At 38.2% G+C, this 19239-nt stretch overlaps 1 long non-coding RNA gene across 1 annotated transcript; it reads left to right on the forward strand.

Moving 5' to 3' along the window:
- The first annotated feature begins 6278 nt into the window (after window positions 1-6278).
- On the forward strand, window positions 6279-19222 carry LOC117316455. Its single transcript, XR_004529860.1, has 2 exons — window positions 6279-6863; window positions 18114-19222. It is a non-coding gene; the product is annotated as an uncharacterized LOC117316455 (long non-coding RNA).
- The last annotated feature ends 17 nt before the right edge of the window (window positions 19223-19239 follow it).

Genomic DNA, 19239 nt, shown 5'->3' on the forward strand with positions numbered 1-19239 from the left:
CCGAGACTGTCAAGGATATACATATATGTATACATATTAGTGGGACGGGTCATATTCGGGAGAGGCTAATTTTTTTATCTACCCCTGTTGTGAATTTTTTTTATATATCAGTGGGACAAAAACCATAAATGCACTATAAAAGTGTTCAGTCACTATTCCTAATCATAGTCGTTTGAATGGAACGTTCGCAACATCAAACGTAGGCCTGAAGCTCGAGTTTTCATTTGACCGGTACAGTGGTATTTACAGCTATATCTATTTAAATTTCTCCCTTCTTCAGCTCGGTAAACTCGGACTGCGAATAATTAGCATATACGCAGTGGAAATAAGGCTCAGCGGATTATAAGCGCAGGAATCGGTAACAAAATTATGACGTCGTCTATTTGTGCCATTATCGGATCGTCAATTAGACGGCGCAATTTTGAAAGGACTGATCAACGCAATTTTAGGCGTTTTCTCCTGTTACTCGATGATCGCTGCACAAAAAGCTAACGTCTAGTGAGTATTTTATCAAAAATGAATTGAATATTGTGGAAATGGGTGCATATTTAACTTCTCCACGAGGTAAGCTAACAACAAATGGCTGAAGGGTACAGTTCATATAGAACAGTCGACCACGTCACTACTAAATCTGTGTCAATACACGCTGTGCTTGACAACCATAGTTAATGTGATACGGAAAATGTGGATTGTGAATATATCGATTAATCAAACACGTAAACAGTATTTCACAAAAATGTTGAGTTATTTCTTTTAATTTTGTTAGCAATATTAGTGTCTTTACGTAGTTTCACTGGAATTATATTATCTTAGCAACCACGGCTACCGTTGTTACCAACGTCGCAACACACCCTAAATTTTTTTTTTTTCCGTACTGTATTTAAACGATTTGTTTGATGTAAATATAAGGCTTGTACCTCATTTTGACTGCGTATACGGTAGTATGCCTGCATTTGGCAGCGAACATATCTTATGGAGCACAAAGGAAATGCTCGTTGCCAACTGCGGACATACTACCGTATACGCTGTCAAAATGAGGTAGAATCCTTAAATATTTACTATATAGTACGCGCTGCTATCACATCGATTCAGCTCACGATGTTATTTAGTTGAACCTTTTAGTTATACTATTTATTTATTTATTTACTTATTTTTACCATCTGTACACCACCTAAGATGATTTCTAATTGATTACAATAGGCTCTCGGCGACCGAGGGGGTCGTTTTCACTCGCTGTTTAGCTACTAAAGTGTAACTGTTCCATGTTCTATGTCCATATGTGATAGTTTATAATTTACTTGAGTCTTGATGAAGGGGTAAATTGCTTCGAAAATTCGTCGTTATTACTACTTGACAAATTATCTATTTCTAGCGATACGCATCCAGCGAACATCTGTTCGTTAGGACCCAGTACCTTTATTGTTTTTTGCTTAACGTCCTATTAACAGCCAGGGTGTAAAAATGTAAAAAAAAGTATCTGGTCCATATTATCTAAATTATCTATATAATGGCTTCTGTAATACTAACTGCAAATTTATGTTATCATCTGATTGCTATAATAACTTATCATTTTACCTAGTATCACATTTGATTATTCTTCTTCTCTGTGCTGACATTGAAAGCAATCCTGGCTCGATGCTCAATCTTAACATGGTTCATCTTAATGTACGATCTGTCAGAAACAAAACGTCCCTAATTGAATCTGAACTTGATAATACTGATATCATTTGTCTAAGTGAATCCCATCTAAATCCACTGATAAACGGTACTGATGTACAATTACACTCCTATACTACACCACATAGAAAAGATAGAACTACTGGTCCAGGGGGTGGGGTTATCATATATTATAAAAATAATATCATTATGAAAAGAAGAGATGACTTACAGAGGAATGATGAAGAGTCGCTATGGACAGAAGTACAAGTTAATAATCACAAATTTCTTCTTGGTTGTATAGATAGACCACCAGATAGCAATGTTAACTATTGGAGCAAACTAGATGAAACACTTACAAGAGCTACTGATACATCATTGGATGTTGTACTTACAGGTGACATTAATATAGACATGATAAATAGACCTCTAAATGACCACTTATCAAGAATTCTTATTAAGCATAATTTATCAAGTCTTATCAATGAGCCTACACGGATAACACCCAATAGCGGAACTTCAATTGATTTTATATTTACAAATAATGCAACCATTGTTAAGAATACCTTTATATCACCACTATTTTGTAGTGACCACTCGTCAGTTCATGCCACCATATCTTTCAATATATTCAAACAAGTAAGCTATAAAAAAAAACATGTTGAAATATGATGAAGCTGATTTTGAAAGTATGAATAACGCTATCTTAAATGTTGACTCGTTAAACTTATCACAAAATCAGGACGCTGAATTATATACATGTAATACTTCTATAATTAACTGTCTATCGGAACAAATAAACAACTTTATTCCAAAAAAAGTCATAACCATTAGGCCAAATGATAAACCATGAATGAACATCAATATTAGATTAAAGATGAGACAGCGTAACAGAATTCATAAAAAAGCGAAGATAAATAATACACCTCATTACTGGCACAGATTCCGCATTCTCAGAAATGAAACTATTGACCTGATTCGTGAAGCAAAATCAAATTATATAATTTTTTTTTTTAGAAAACTCTCTTAATGATAATAATATCCCACCAGATAAATGGTGGAAGATAGCTAAATCCATCACTAACTTTACAAACAAATCCTCTTCCATTCCCCCTCTTGAATCTAATAATCAGATATTCCATCATCCAATTGAATAAGCTGAAATTTTAAATAGTCATTTCACTAGAATATCTACATCATCCCCTGACCTAGAATTACCTCAAACAGCACAACCCTTTACACCATTTTCACTAACAAATAGCCATATCACCGAACAGGATGTATCTGACCAACTAAACATTCTTAACACTAACAAACCACCAGGTCCTGATGGTGTTATTCCCAAAGTTGTTAACAAACTTAGTTCTTCTCTAAAAATTCCCCTAGCATTACTATTTAACAAATCTCTGGAATCAGGCACAGTACCAAACAGCTGGAAACAAGCAAACATTAATGCTATATACAAAGGAAATGGATCAACTAATGATGTCTTAAATTATAGACCGATCTCAATTACATCCTGCTTCAGCAAAATAATGGAAAAAAATGTTTTCAAGTATCTTTATAACTACCTTGTTGAGAATTCCATCTTAACAGAACATCAGTCTGGTTTTATACCTGGTGATTCTACAGTAAATCAATTATTATTTAAGAAATAATTAACGATGATTCGTGTATTGTTGCAGAATATACAACGAGGACGAGGATATTTTGCAAGTTAAATTAATAACGAAGGCCGCAGGCCTGAGTTATTAATTAAAATTGCAAAATATCCGAGTCCGAGTTGTATATCCTGCAACAATACACGAGTCAAAGTTGATTATTTCTATTCTACCATGTACTGTTTAGTTCTGAGATCGACCTCTTTCTAATAGAAAAACAGAAAAGAAACCCCGAGAAAACCTTGTAATTTATTTTTTGAGTATTGCATTATTTGTTGATGAAATGTACAGGCAATACAGTACTACGATCAAGAGCATCTATCATATGGCTTTGATTTTGAAAATTAAAAAAAAAAGGATAAAAAAAAAAAAGATAAAAAAGGGAGCCTCCGTAGGATACGAACTCGCGTCTTGATAAAAATTTATTGTAAGACTAACCCATTAGCCCACTCGGCTATAGTAACCTTTCATAAAACTGGTGAATTTTAGATATATAAAATTGTAAAAGCCGTGACTCACGACCGTGTATTATTGGCACGAGCGTGGGTTATTGGAAAATAATACATGGTTTTAAATCAATCAAAACTGGCGTTACATAGCAAACATGGTAGAATTATTTATAATGAAATTGTTAGTAACATGGATCAGGGTAAGGAGTTAAGATTTGTATTTTGTGATGTTAGTGAGGCCTTTGATCGTGTACCCCAGGGATCTGTTCTTGGGCCTCTTCTTTTTCTTCTTTACATTAATGACATAACTGAAAATATTTCTACTAATATCAAGCTGTTTGCAGATGACACCTCACTTTATGTAATCATAGATGAAGACCAAGCACTAGCAGCACAAGCACTAACAACTGATCTTACCAACATGAGTGAATGGGCAAATACTTGGGATATTAAATTCAACCCAAATAAAACTAAATCAGTTATATTCTCAAGGAAACAAAACACAAACCACCCTACTATAACATTTGAAAACAGCCAAATTACTGACACTACAACACACACACATTTAGGACTTACCCTAACAGAAGATGCATCATGGAAACAACATATTCAAAATATTTACAAAAAGGCCTACAATAGACTCAACATCCTTCGCTACATTAAAACTAAAGTCAATCGCAAAGCACTAATATCAATCTATACTGCATTTATCAGACCTTTACTAGAATATGCTGACATTGTTTGGGACAACTGCACACAACAACCAAAGATCTATTAGAATCTGTCCAACTTGAAGCAGCAAGAATCATTACAGGCCTTCGTTCAGGAACTACACACAACAAACTTTACATCGAACTTGGTTGGGAAGCTCTGGCTGCCAGACGAGAAAAACACAAATATATAATGTTGTACAAATTGACACATGAGCTAGCACCGCAATACTTACAAGACATATTAACTCCCCTTATTAACAATCCTGATGACAACCCTTATCCTCTTCGACAAACTAGACTTTTTAATCCACCTATATGCAGAACAAATAACTACTTCGATAGCTTCATCCCATCTATGTGCCGCACTGCTAATACTAATGATAAAACTCTCCTAGAATCGAATACACTTCAAAATTTCATGCTACAGTTAGACAAAAACAAAATCCATGAAATGGAATCGGTTAAAATGTTTAAAAATGAAGGCGATAGACGAGCAAATATAGTTCTAACACAATTCAGAAATAAATGTAGCGACCTAAATTTTGATTTGCATAATGACCACCTAAAAGACAGCCCAGAATGTACATGTACAAACCATTTAGAAACAGTATCCCATTTTTTTCAAGAATGCCCACTACACAATGACCTGCGTAATAATCTTTTTAACTTTCTTGATAACTGTGCTGCTAACCATAATCATACTTCTATGGAAACCCTAGTAAATGGATGCTCGAACTGTGATGGAAATACAAATAAACTGATGCTACACCAGATTCATTATTATATAGGTAAATCAAATCGTTTCAACTTATACAAAATATAAATTACATGATGCCATTATATCAAATATATTTAGAAATTGATAATGTTATACATATTAAATGGACAGTCTAGTAATTAAACTATTATAACCCCTGTTAGAGTCTGAATTCAGTTGAACACTGCTGTGAATGTACATGTATTTTCACTTGAATAAAATTTAACTTGCCATCACTTCATATTATTTTAATTTTCCTCTATGTACATTTCAATGTATCATTAATGCAGTATTTCCCTATTTCTTTTATGATTACAGGTACATGTATGATGTAGTGAAATTTTTACTCTAAAAAACCACAGCTTGGTAGATATGACTTATGCAAAATTTTGTATACGGACATTTGGTCTATCTGCCAAACTGTTTACTGAATAACTGTGCTACTATTACATACATATAATTATGTTGATATGTGCTAATTTAATCTGTCATACCTTATAAATACAAATGTATGTTTTGTTTGTATGTGTGTCTGTATGTATGTGTATCTGTATGTGTATGTCCAAAATTAATTAGATATATGTATAGCCTATAAGAGTTATCTCCCTCTCAATATGTGTAAATTTACTGTTTGTTAATTGTAAGTATATATAATTCCATTTCAATTATCCGAATTAAATTTTCCACTTTTTCACTATTTGTCCACCTATAATATGGAGAGAATTTATTTAGGCCCTGCCTGTTATTCAATCCAATTGACCTTGTAAATAACACCTGTACATATATGTCAATAAAATTTGTTGAAATGAAATGAAACAGCCAGGGTCATTTAAGGACGTGCCAGGTTTTGGAGGTGGAGGAAAGCCGGAGTACCCGGAGAAAACCACCGGCCTACGGTCAGTACCTGGCAACTGCCCCACCCAGTGGTGGAGGGCTAGTGTTAAAGTGTCGGTACACCTTAACCACTCGGCCACCGCGGCCCCTATATTGGACCTTACCGTCGTTATTACTTACTAGACCCTATATATATAAAATGTATGTGTGACTGGTCATTACAACAGTAATATATAAGAATTTGAAAAATGAAAAAGATATTCAAATTTATTTTTGAAACTGATAGCATATACATGTATAAAAAAAATCTGTTTTATGTTTGTAAAGCATGCGTAATAATTATATGAAAGATTTGACCAGGTTAATGAAGTTCGCTCCGTGCACTCTTAGAATATGACATGACACAATGAAAAAGTTACTGCCATTTTGTGGCCTTGAAAATAAACCAGTTGATTGGTTATCGATTTCTTCTCAAGGGGCATAAGGACATTTTCTAATTAATCAACGAATATGGGAATATTTGTAAAACACATGTTTTCTCTGATAAATGAATCTATCTAACAATGTTATTAGACTATTTTGACCTTTATGGAAAATGAATATAGATAATATAAGAACATTGTTATCATATTTCGATATTGGTGGAAATAATCTTTCAATAGGCATGCTCCTTGTGACGTAATACACATCACTGAGTTATAGCCATACCAGTAAATCAATACAGTATCACGTGAGCACTACAATGATACAAAACAAATAAAGTACAGAATTAACAAATATGGAAAAAGTTAAGGTAAGTGCCTCTATACTTCAATTTAATCTTGGTTGTTATTGTTCTTTTTTTTTCATTTTCAATGGATTGAAAAGTAATGTAATCAGCCAATAACAGAGAAAAAATATTCACAGTTTATTGGAAGGAAACTCGGGCTTCTGGTTTTGTATGTATGTTGATTTTGATTTTTTAAATTATTTTCCCCCGTAACTTCAAAACAATAATCTAGTTAACTCTTATATATAAATATAAATATATAATCTTCACCGATAGCAGTCGATGAAAGAAAATGCATATAACGATACACAGGGACTTGACACGGATTTCTAACGCACGGTCCATATCTATTAGCTCCATGTGTAACGATATATATTGACCATCCACAGCAATTCGTGCACATAATGTTCGCTGATATATATAAACGAGAGATGAAAAATATATACACAATGACAAAATACATCATAATTTACATTAATAATACATCAAGATATCTGTAGAACATCTACAGCAATTTGTGCACATAATGTTCGCTGATAGATAAAAACGAGAGATAAAAATCATATTGACAGTGACAAAATACATATTGATTTAAATAAGTTACATGTAGAACATCTACAGCAATTTGTGCATTGGTGTTGACAAAATAAATGCTGGAAACCACCACGCGTAAAGTATCATCTGTTCCATAGGAGGCATTGGCGAATTTGATGAAAAAACACACGCCCTGTACGAGACGTTACCGGCCTAACGTCCACAATTTGACAATATCATCAAGTGTAAGTGATTTTATTAGACATTAAGGTATTACACAGCAAAAAGATGTTGTCAATTTCAGTGAATATGGACCTAAATAACTACTACGTATCAAACTCGATTCAAACCTCTCAAAGAATATTTCTGTTTCGGTCCTTCGCACTCACATTGGAGAAATCAAGCTGTATCCTAGTCATCATTTACAAACACAACACTTTGACGAGTTGAAGTCATGAAATGAAATCATTTGCCTACTTTTCACAAAATATGAATTAATCTCCGAGAATTTTTCACAAGAGGCCCAGGGGCCTTAACGGTCATCTGACTCTAAATTAAAAACCTTCTATTATTGTAGTATGTATTCTCTGTAGCAAGTATATAGTGGCACTGTTGGCCATGGTGGCCATCTTGGATTTCTGACCGATCCAATAAATAACAACACTTGGCCTGAACCATCTCAGGATCATTTCTGGTAAGTTACAGCTGAATCCCACTGATGGAATTTGAGAAGAAGTTTGAAATAGGTGTTGTTCAGGAACAAGAGGCCCAGGGGCCTTAACGGTCATCTGACTCTAAATTAAAACCCTTATATTATTGTAGTATGCATTCTCTGTAGCAAGTATATAGTGGCACTGTTGGCCATGGTGGCCATCTTGGATATCTGACCGACGCATTAAATAATAACACTTGGTCTGGACCATCTAAGGATCATTTCTGGTAAGTTAGCTAGAGCTGAATCCCACCGGTGGAATTTGAGAAGAAGTTTGAAATAGGTGTTGTTCAGGAAAACCATGATTGCGCAATCATGTTACAAAATGGCCGCCATTGCTGCCATGCCAAAGTTTTTACAAGGCCGAAAAAATAACAACACTTTGTTGGCACTCCTTCCTTAACATCCTCACCAATTTCGAGCTCATTGGCACCAGTGGAACTGGAGAAGAAGTTTAAAATGTGTTTTTTAAGATGGCGGATATGGCGGCCATCTTGCATTTCAGACCAATCTAAAAAAATAACAACACTTGGTCGGGATCATCTCAGGAACATTTCAGGCAAGTTTCAGCCCAACAGCACTGCTGGAACTTGAGAAAAGTTTAAAATGTGCTTTTCAAGATGGCGCCTATGGCGGCCATCTTGGATTTCGGACCAACCCGAAAAATAACAACACTTGGTCACGATCATTTTAGGATCATTTCAGGCAAGTTTCAGCTCAATAGCACTGCTGGAACTTGAGAAAAGTTTAAAATGTGCTTTTCAAGATGGCGCCTATGGCGGCCACCTTGGATTTCGGACCAACCCGAAAAATAACAACACTTGGTCACGATCATATCAGGATCATTTCAGGCAAGTTTCAGCTCAATAGCAATTGTGGAACTTGAGAAGAAGTTTAAAATATGTTTTTCAAGATGGCGGCTATGGCGGCCATCTTGGATTTTGGATCGACCCGAAAAATAACAACACTTGGTCGGGATAATCTCAGGATCATTTCTGGCAAGTTTCAGCCCAACAGCACTGGTGGAACTTGAGAAGAAGTTTAAAATGTGTTTTTCAAGATGGCGGCTATGGCGGCTATCTTGGATTTTGGACCGACCCGAAAAATAACAACACTTGGTCGGGATCATATCAGGATCATTTCAGGCAAGTTTCAGCTCAATAGCACTGGTGGAACTTGAGAAGAAGTTTAAAATGTGTTTTTCAAGATGGCGGCTATGGCGGCCATCTTGGATTTCGGACCGACCCGAAAAATAACAACACTTGGTCAGGATCATCTCAGGATCATTTCAGGCAAGTTTCAGCTCGAAAGCACTGGTGGAACTTGAGAAGAAGTTTAAAATGTGTTTTTCAAGATGGCGGCTTTGGCGGCCATCTTGGATTTCGAACCAACCCGAAAAATAACAACACTTGGTCGGGATCATCTCAGGATCATTTCAGGCAAGTTTCAGCTCAATAGCACTGGTGGAACTTGAGAAGAAGTTTAAAATGTGTTTTCAAAATGGCGGCTATGGCGGCCATCTTGGATTTCGGACTGACCCGAAAAATAACAACACTTGGTCAGGACCATCTCAGGATCATTTCAGGCAAGTTTCAGCTTAATCCCACTGGTGGAACTTGAGAAGAAGATTGAAATGTGAAAAGTTTACGCACGGCGCACGGCGCACGGCGCACGGCGCACGACGCACGGCGCACGACGACGGACGAAGCATGATGACTATAGGTCATCCTGACCCTTCGGGTCAGATGACCTAAAAACCATGATTGCGCAATCATGTTACAAAATGGCCGCCGTGGCTACCATGTCGAAGCTTTTACGAAGCCAAAAAATAACCACACTTTGTTGCCTCTCCTTCCTTAACATCCTCACCAATTTCCAGCTCAATCGCACCAGTGGAACTGGAGAAGAAGTTTAAAACGTGTTTTTCAAGATGGTTGCCATGGCGGCCATCTTGGATTTCTGACCGACTTGAAAAATAACAACACTTGAACAGGACCATCACAAAATCATTTCTGGTAAGTAAGAGCTCAATCCCACTGGTGGAATTTGAGAAGAAGTTTGATATAGGTGTTGTTTAGAAGAACCATGATTGCGCAATCATTTTACAAAATGGCTGCCGTGGCTGCAATGTCAAAGTTTTTACGAGGCCGAAAAAATAACAACACTTTATTGGCTCTCCTTCCTTAACATCCTCACCAATTTTCAGCTCAATCGCACCAGTGGAACTGGAGAAGAAGTTTAAAATGTGTTTTTCAAGATGGTTGCCATGGCGGCCATCTTGGATTTCTGACCGACCCGATAAATAACAACACTTGGTAAAGACCATCTCAGGATCATTTCTGCTTAGTAAGAGCTGAATCCCACTGGTGGAATTTGAGAAGAAGTTTGATATAGGTGTTGTTCAGAAGAACAATGATTGCGCAATCATGTTACAAATGGCTGCCGTGGCTGCCGTGTCAAAGTTTTTAAGAGGCTGAAAAATAACAACACTTTGTTGCCTCTCCTTCCTTAACATCCTCACCAATTTCCAGCTCAATCGCACCAGTGGAACTGGAGAAGAAGTTTAAAACGTGTTTTTCAAGATGGTTGCCATGGCGGCCATCTTGGATTTCTGACCGACTTGAAAAATAACAACACTTGGTCAGGACCATCTCAGGATCATTTCTGGTTAGTTAAAGCAGAATCCCACTGATGGAATTTGAGAAGAAGTTTGAAATAGGTGTTGTTCAGAAGAACAATGATTGCGCAATCATGTTACAAAATGGCTGCCGTGGCTGCCATGTCAAAGATTTTAAGAAGCCGAAAAATAACAACACTTTATTGGCTCTCCTTCCTTAACATCCTCACCAATTTCCAGCTCAATCACACCAGTGGAACTGGAGAAGAAGTTTAAAATGTGTTTTTCAAGATGGTTGCCATGGCGGCCATCTTGGATTTCTGACCGACCTGAAAAATAACAACACTTCCTCAGGACCATCCCAGGATCATTTCAGGCAAGTTTCAGCTCAATCTCACCAGTGGAACTTGAGAAGAAGTTTCAAATGTGTTTTCAAAATGGCGGCAATTGCGGCCATCTTGGATTTCGGACCGACCCGAAAATTAATAACACTTGGTCAGGACCATCCCAGCATCATTTCAGGCAAGTTTCAGCTCAATCCCACTGGTGGAACTTGAGAAGAAGTTTAAAATGTGAAAAGTTTACGCACGGCGGACGGCGCACGGCGCACGGCAGACGGCGCACGGCGCACGGCGCACGACGACGGACGAAGCATGATGACTATAGGTCATCCTGACCCTTTGGGTCAGATGACCTAACAAAACAAGAGGCCCATGGGGCCTGTATCGCTCACCTGGTTGGATTTGACCAAATGTCAAAATAATGTTCATGTTCAATTCCTTTTGTTTGTTAACCTCAAACAATGCTATTTATGGTTATAGCGTGGGGATCCCAACTGCTTCAAAGAAATAATGAAGTCCAGACTCTCTGAGTTTACAACATGCATTTATAACTTTATGACTAGTAGTGATTTAAAGGAATTACCTCTATTTCCCATATGGGGCCCCGCCCCTTTTGCCCCTCGGGGGTCAGAGTCACCATTTATGCAAAATCTGTTCCCCTTCCCCCAAGAATGTTTCTTACCAAATTGGGTTCAAATCCATTCATAACTTTATGACTAGTAGCGATTTGAAGGAATTACCTCTATTTCCGCATTAGGCCCCGCCCCTTTGGCCCCTTGGGGGTCAGAGTCACCATTTATGCAAAATCTGTTCCCCTTTCCTAAAGGATGTTTCTGACCAAATTGGGTTCAAATCCATTCATAACTTTATGACTAGTAGCGATTTTAAGGAATTACCTCTATTTCCCCATTAGGCCCCGCCCCTTTGGCCCCTTGGGGGTCAGAGTCACCATTTATGCAAAATCTGTTCCCCTTCCCCCAATGATGTTTTTGATCAAATTCGGTTCAAATCTTTTCATAATTTTATGACTAGTAGCGATTTATAGATATTACCTCTGTTTCCCCATTAGGCCCCGCCCCTTTGGTCCTTTGGGGGTCAGAGTAACCATTTATGCAAAATCTGTTCCCCTTCACATAAGAATGTTTCTTACCAAATTGGGTTCAAATCCATTCATACCTTTATGACTAGTAGCGATTTGAAGGAATTACCTCTATTTCCCCATTAGGCCCCGCCCCTTTGCCCCCTTAGGGGTCAGAGTCACCATTTATGCAAAATCTGTTCCCCTTCCCCAAAGGATGTTTCTTACTAAATTGGGTTCAAATCCATTCATAACTTTATGACTAGTAGCGATTTAAAGGAATTACCTCTATTTCCCATATGGGGCCCCGCCCCTTTGGCCCCTTGGTGGTCAAAGTCACCATTTATGCAAAATCTGTTCCCCTTCCCCAAAGAATGCTTCTGACTAAATTGGGTTCAAATCCATTCATAACTTTATGACAAGTAGCGATTTGAAGGAATTACCTCTATTTCCCTATTAGGCCCCGCCCCTTTGGCCCCTTGGGGGTCAGAGTCACCATTTATGCAAAATCTGTTCCCCTTCCCCAAAGGATGTTTCTGACCAAATTGGGTTCAAATCCATTCATAACTTTATGACTAGTAGCGATTTAAAGGAATTGCCTCAATTTCCCCTATTGGGCCCCGCCCCTCAGGCCCCTGTGGGGTCAGAGTCACCATTTATGCAAAATCTGTTCCCCTTTCCTAAAGGATGTTTCTGACCAAATTGGGTTCAAATCCATTCATAACTTTATGACTAGTAGCGATTTGAAGGAATTACCTCTATTTCCCTATTAGGCCCCGCCCCTTTGGCCCCTTGGGGGTCAGAGTCACCATTTATGCAAAATCTGTTCCCCTTCCCCAAAGGATGTTTCTGACCAAATTGGGTTCAAATCCATTCATAACTTTATGACTAGTAGCGATTTGAAGGAATTACCTCTATTTCCCTATTAGGCCCCGCCCCTTTGGCCCCTTGGGGGTCAGAGTCACCATTTATGCAAAATCTGTTCCCCTTCCCCAAAGGATGTTTCTGACCAAATCAGGTTCAAATCCATTCATAACTTTATGACTAGTAGCGATTTAAAGGAATTGCCTCAATTTCCCCTATTGGGCCCCGCCCCTCAGGCCCCTTGGGGGTCAGAGTCACCATTTATGCAAAATCTGATCCCCTTCTGCCAAGGATGTTTCTGACCAAATTTGGTCAAAATCCAATAAGAACTTTTTGACTAGTAGCGATTTGAAGCAAATGTTGACGGACGGACGGCGGACGACGGACGGACGACGGACGCTGCACCATGGCATAAGCTCACCGGACCTTCGGTCCAGGTGAGCTAACAATAGAAAACCAATGCGCAACAAAAGCATCAATTTTAAATCAAAGGAAACAATGGGAAAGTACAAAATTAACAAATATGGAAAAAGTAAAGGTAAGTGCCTCTATACTTCAATTTAATCTTAGTTGTTATTGTTCTTTTTTTTCATTTTCAATGGATTGAAAAGTAATGTAATCAGCCAATAACAGAGAAAAAATATTCACAGTTTATTGGAAGGAAACTCGGGCTTCTTGTTTTGTATGTATGTTGATTTTGATTTTTTAAATTATTTTTCCCCGTAACTTCAAAACAATAATCTAGTTAACTCTTATATATAAATATAAATATATAATCTTCACCGATAGCAGTCGATGAAAGAAAATGCATATAACGATACACAGGGACTTGACACGGATTTCTAACGCACGGTCCATATCTATTAGCTCCATGTGTAACGATATATATTGACCATCCACAGCAATTCGTGCACATAATGTTCGCTGATATATATAAACGAGAGATGAAAAATATATACACAATGACAAAATACATAATAATTTACATTAATAATACATCAAGATATCTGTAGAACATCTACAGCAATTTGTGCACATAATGTTCGCTGATAGATAAAAACGAGAGATAAAAATCATATTGACAGTGACAAAATACATATTGATTTAAATAAGTTACATGTAGAACATCTACAGCAATTTGTGCATTGGTGTTGACAAAATAAATGCTGGAAACCACCACGCGTAAAGTATCATCTGTTCCATAGGAGGCATTGGCGAATTTGATGAAAAAACACACGCCCTGTACGAGACGTTACCGGCCTAACGTCCACAATTTGACAATATCATCAAGTGTAAGTGATTTTATTAGACATTAAGGTATTACACAGCAAAAAGATGTTGTCAATTTCAGTGAATATGGACCTAAATAACTACTACGTATCAAACTCGATTCAAACCTCTCAAAGAATATATCTGTTTCGGTCCTTCGCACTCACATTGGAGAAATCAAGCTGTATCCTAGTCATCATTTACAAACACAACACTTTGACGAGTTGAAGTCATGAAATGAAATCATTTGCCTACTTTTCACAAAATATGAATTAATCTCCGAGAATTTTTCACAAGAGGCCCAGGGGCCTTAACGGTCATCTGACTCTAAATTAAAAACCTTCTATTATTGTAGTATGTATTCTCTGTAGCAAGTATATAGTGGCACTGTTGGCCATGGTGGCCATCTTGGATTTCTGACCGATCCAATAAATAACAACACTTGGCCAGAACCATCTCAGGATCATTTCTGGTAAGTTACAGCTGAATCCCACTGATGGAATTTGAGAAGAAGTTTGAAATAGGTGTTGTTCAGGAACAAGAGGCCCAGGGGCCTTAACGGTCATCTGACTCTAAATTTAAACCCTTATATTATTGTAGTATGTATTCTCTCTAGCAAGTATATAGTGGCACTGTTGGCCATGGTGGCCATCTTGGATTTCTGACCGACCCAATAAATAACAACACTTGGTCTGGACCATCTAAGGATAATATCTGTTAAGTCAGAGCTGAATCCCACCGGTGGAATTTGAGAAGAAGGTTGAAATAGATGTTGTTCAGGAAAACCATGATTGCGCAATCATGTTACAAAATGGCCGCCATTGCTGCCATGTCAAAGTTTTTATGAGGCCGAAAAAATAACAACACTTTGTTGGCCCTCCTTCCTTAACATCCTCACCAATTTCCAGCTCAATGGCACCAGTGGAACTGGAGAAGAAGTTTAAAATGTGTTTTTCAAGATGGCTGCCATGGTGGCCATCTTGGATTTCTGACCGACCCGATAAATAACAACACTTGGTAAGGACCATCTCAGGATCATTTCTGGTAAGTTAGAGCTGAATCCCACCGGTGGAATTTGAGAAGAAGTTTGAAATAGGTGTTGTTCAGGAAAACCATGATTGCGCAATCATGTTACAAAATGGCCGCCATTGCTGCCATGTCAAAGTTTTTACGAGGCCAAAAAAATAACAACACTATGTTGGCTCGCCTTCCTCGACATCCTCACCCATTTCCAGCTCAACGGCACCAATGGAACTGGAGAAGAAGTTTAAAATGTGTTTTTCAAGATGGCGGACATGGCGGCCATCTTGGATTTCAGACCAATCCAAAAAATAACAACACTTGGTCAGACTCATCTCAGGAACATTTCAGGCAAGTTTCAGCCAAACAGTACTGGTGGAACTTGAGAAGAAGTTTAAAATGTGTTTTTCAAGATGGTGGTTATGGTGGCCATCTTGGATTTCGGACCGACCCGAAAAATAACAACACTTGGTCGGGATCATATCAGGATAATTCCAGGCAAGTTTCAGCCAAACAGCACTGGTGGAACTTGAGAAGAAGTTTAAAATGTGTTTTTCAAGATGGCGGCTATGGCGGCCATCTTGGATTTCGGACTGACCCGAAAAATAACAACACTTGGTCGGGATCATATCAGGATCATTTCAGGCAAGTTTCAGCTCAATAGCACTGGTGGAACTTGACAAGAAGTTTAAAATGTGTTTTTCAAGATGGCGGCTATGGCGGCCATCTTGGATTTCGGACCGACCCGAAAAATAACAACACTTGGTCGGGATCATCTCAGGATCATTTTTGGCCAGTTTCAGCCCAACAGCACTGGTGGAACTTGAGAAGAAGTTTAAAATGTGTTTTTCAAGATGGCGGCTATGGCGGCCATCTTGGATTTCGGATCGACCCGAAAAATAACAACACTTGGTGGGGATCATCTCAGGATCATTTCTGGAAAGTTTCAGCCCAACAGCACTGGTAGAACTTGAGAAGAAGTTTAAAATGTGTTTTTCAAGATGGCGGCTATGGCGGCCATCTTGGATTTCGGACCGACCCGAAAAATAACAACACTTGGTCGGGATCATCTCAGGATCATTTCTGGTAAGTTTCAGCCCAACAGCACTGGTGGAACTTGAGAAGAAGTTTAAAATGTGTTTTTCAAGATGGCGGCTATGGCGGCCATCTTGGATTTTGGGTCGACCCAAAAAATAACAACACTTGGTCGGGATCATCTCAGGATCATTTCTGGCAAGTTTCAGCCCAGCAGCACTGGTGGAACTTGAGAAGAAGTTTAAAATGTGTTTTCAAAATGGCGGCTATCACGGCCATCTTGGATTTCAGACTGACCCAAAAAATAACAACACTTGGTCAGGACCATCTCAGGATCATTTCAGGCAAGTTTCAGCTTAATCCGACTGGTGGAACTTGAGAAGAAGATTGAAATGTGAAAAGTTTACGCACGGCGGACGGCGCACGGCGCACGACGACGGACGAAGCATGATGACTATAGGTCATCCTCAACCTTCGGGTCAGATGACCTAAAAACCATGATTGCGCAATCATGTTACAAAATGGCCGCCGTGGCTACCATGTCGAAGCTTTTACGAAGCCAAAAAATAACCACACTTTGTTGCCTCTCCTTCCTTAACATCCTCACCAATTTCCAGCTCAATCGCACCAGTGGAACTGGAGAAGAAGTTTAAAACGTGTTTTTCAAGATGGTTGCCATGGCGGCCATCTTGGATTTCTGACCGACTTGAAAAATAACAACACTTGAACAGGACCATCACAAAATCATTTCTGGTAAGTAACCACTGGTGGAATTTGAGAAGAAGTTTGATATAGGTGTTGTTTAGAAGAACCATGATTGCGCAATCATTTTACAAAATGGCTGCCGTGGCTGCAATGTCAAAGTTTTTACGAGGCCGAAAAAATAACAACACTTTATTGGCTCTCCTTCCTTAACATCCTCACCAATTTTCAGCTCAATCGCACCAGTGGAACTGGAGAAGAAGTTTAAAATGTGTTTTTCAAGATGGTTGCCATGGCGGCCATCTTGGATTTCTGACCGACTTGAAAAATAACAACACTTGGTCAAGACCATCTCAGGATCATTTCTGCTTAGTAAGAGCTGAATCCCACTGATGGAATTTGAGAAGAAGTTTGAAATAGGTGTTGTTCAGAAGAACAATGATTGCGCAATCATGTTACAAAATGGCTGCCGTGGCTGCCATGTCAAAGTTTTTAAGAAGCCGAAAAATAACAACACTTTATTGGCTCTCCTTCCGTAACATCCTCACCAATTTCCAGCTCAATCACACCAGTGGAACTGGAGAAGAAGTTTAAAATGTGTTTTTCAAGATGGTTGCCATGGCGGCCATCTTAGATTTCTGACCGACCTGAAAAATAACAACACTTCCTCAGGACCATCCCAGGATCGTTTCAGCTCAATCTCACCAGTGGAACTTGAGAAGAAGTTTCAAATGTGTTTTCAAAATGGCGGCAATTGCGGCCATCTTGGATTTCGGACCGACCCGAAAATTAACAACACTTGGTCAGGACCATCCCAGCATCATTTCAGGCAAGTTTCAGCTCAATCCCACTGGTGGAACTTGAGAAGAAGTTTAAAATGTGAAAAGTTTACGCACGGCGGACGGCGGACGGCGGACGGCAGACGGCGCACGGCGCACGGCGCACGACGACGGACGAAGCATGATGACTATAGGTCATCCTGACCCTTTGGGTCAGATGACCTAACAAAACAATAGAAAACCAATGCGCAACAAAAGCATCAATTTTAAATCAAAGGAAACAATGGGAAAGTACAAAATTAACAAATATGGAAAAAGTAAAGGTAAGTGCCTCTATACTTCAATTTAATCTTGGTTGTTATTGTTCTTTTTTTTCATTTTCAATGGATTGAAAAGTAATGTAATCAGCCAATAACAGAGAAAAAATATTCACAGTTTATTGGAAGGAAACTCGGGCTTCTTGTTTTGTATGTATGTTGATTTTGATTTTTTAAATTATTTTTCCCCGTAACTTCAAAACAATAATCTAGTTAACTCTTATATATAAATATAAATATATAATCTTCACCGATAGCAGTCGATGAAAGAAAATGCATATAACGATACACAGGGACTTGACACGGATTTCTAACGCACGGTCCATATCTATTAGCGCCATGTGTAACGATATATATTGACCATCCACAGCAATTCGTGCACATAATGTTCGCTGAAATATATAAACGAGAGATGAAAAATATATACACAATGACAAAATACATAATAATTTACATTAATAATACATCAAGATATCTGTAGAGCATCTACAGCAATTTGTGCACATAATGTTCGCTGATAGATAAAAACGAGAGATAAAAATCATATTGACAGTGACAAAATACATATTGATTTAAATAAGGTTACCTGTAGAACATCTACAGCAATTTGTGCATTGGTGTTGACAAAATAAATGCTGGAAACCACCACGCGTAAAGTATCATCTGTTCCATAACAGGCATTGGCGAATTTGATGAAAAAACACGCCCTGTACGAGACGTTACCGGCCTAACGTCCACAATTTGACAATATCATCAAGTGTAAGTGATTTTATTAGGCATTAAGGTATTACACAGCAAAACGATGTTGTCAATTTCAGTGAATATGGACCTATATAACTACTACGTATCAAACTCGATTCAAACCTCTCAAAGAATATATCTGTTTCGGTCCCTCCGCTCACATTGGAGAAATCAAGCTGTATCCTATTCATCATTTACAAACACAACACTTTGACGAGTTGAAGTCATGAAATTAAATCATTTGCCTACTTTTCACAAAATATGAATTAATCTCCGAGAATTTTTCAAAACAAAACAATAGAAAACCAATGCGCAACAAAAGCATCAATTTTAAATCAAAGGAAACAATGGGAAAGCACAAATTTACAAATGTGAAGACTAATATTAACAA

This window comes from Pecten maximus, chromosome 18 (assembly GCF_902652985.1).
Source record: "Pecten maximus chromosome 18, xPecMax1.1, whole genome shotgun sequence".
In the NCBI taxonomy this organism is placed as follows: Eukaryota; Metazoa; Mollusca; class Bivalvia; order Pectinida; family Pectinidae; genus Pecten; species Pecten maximus.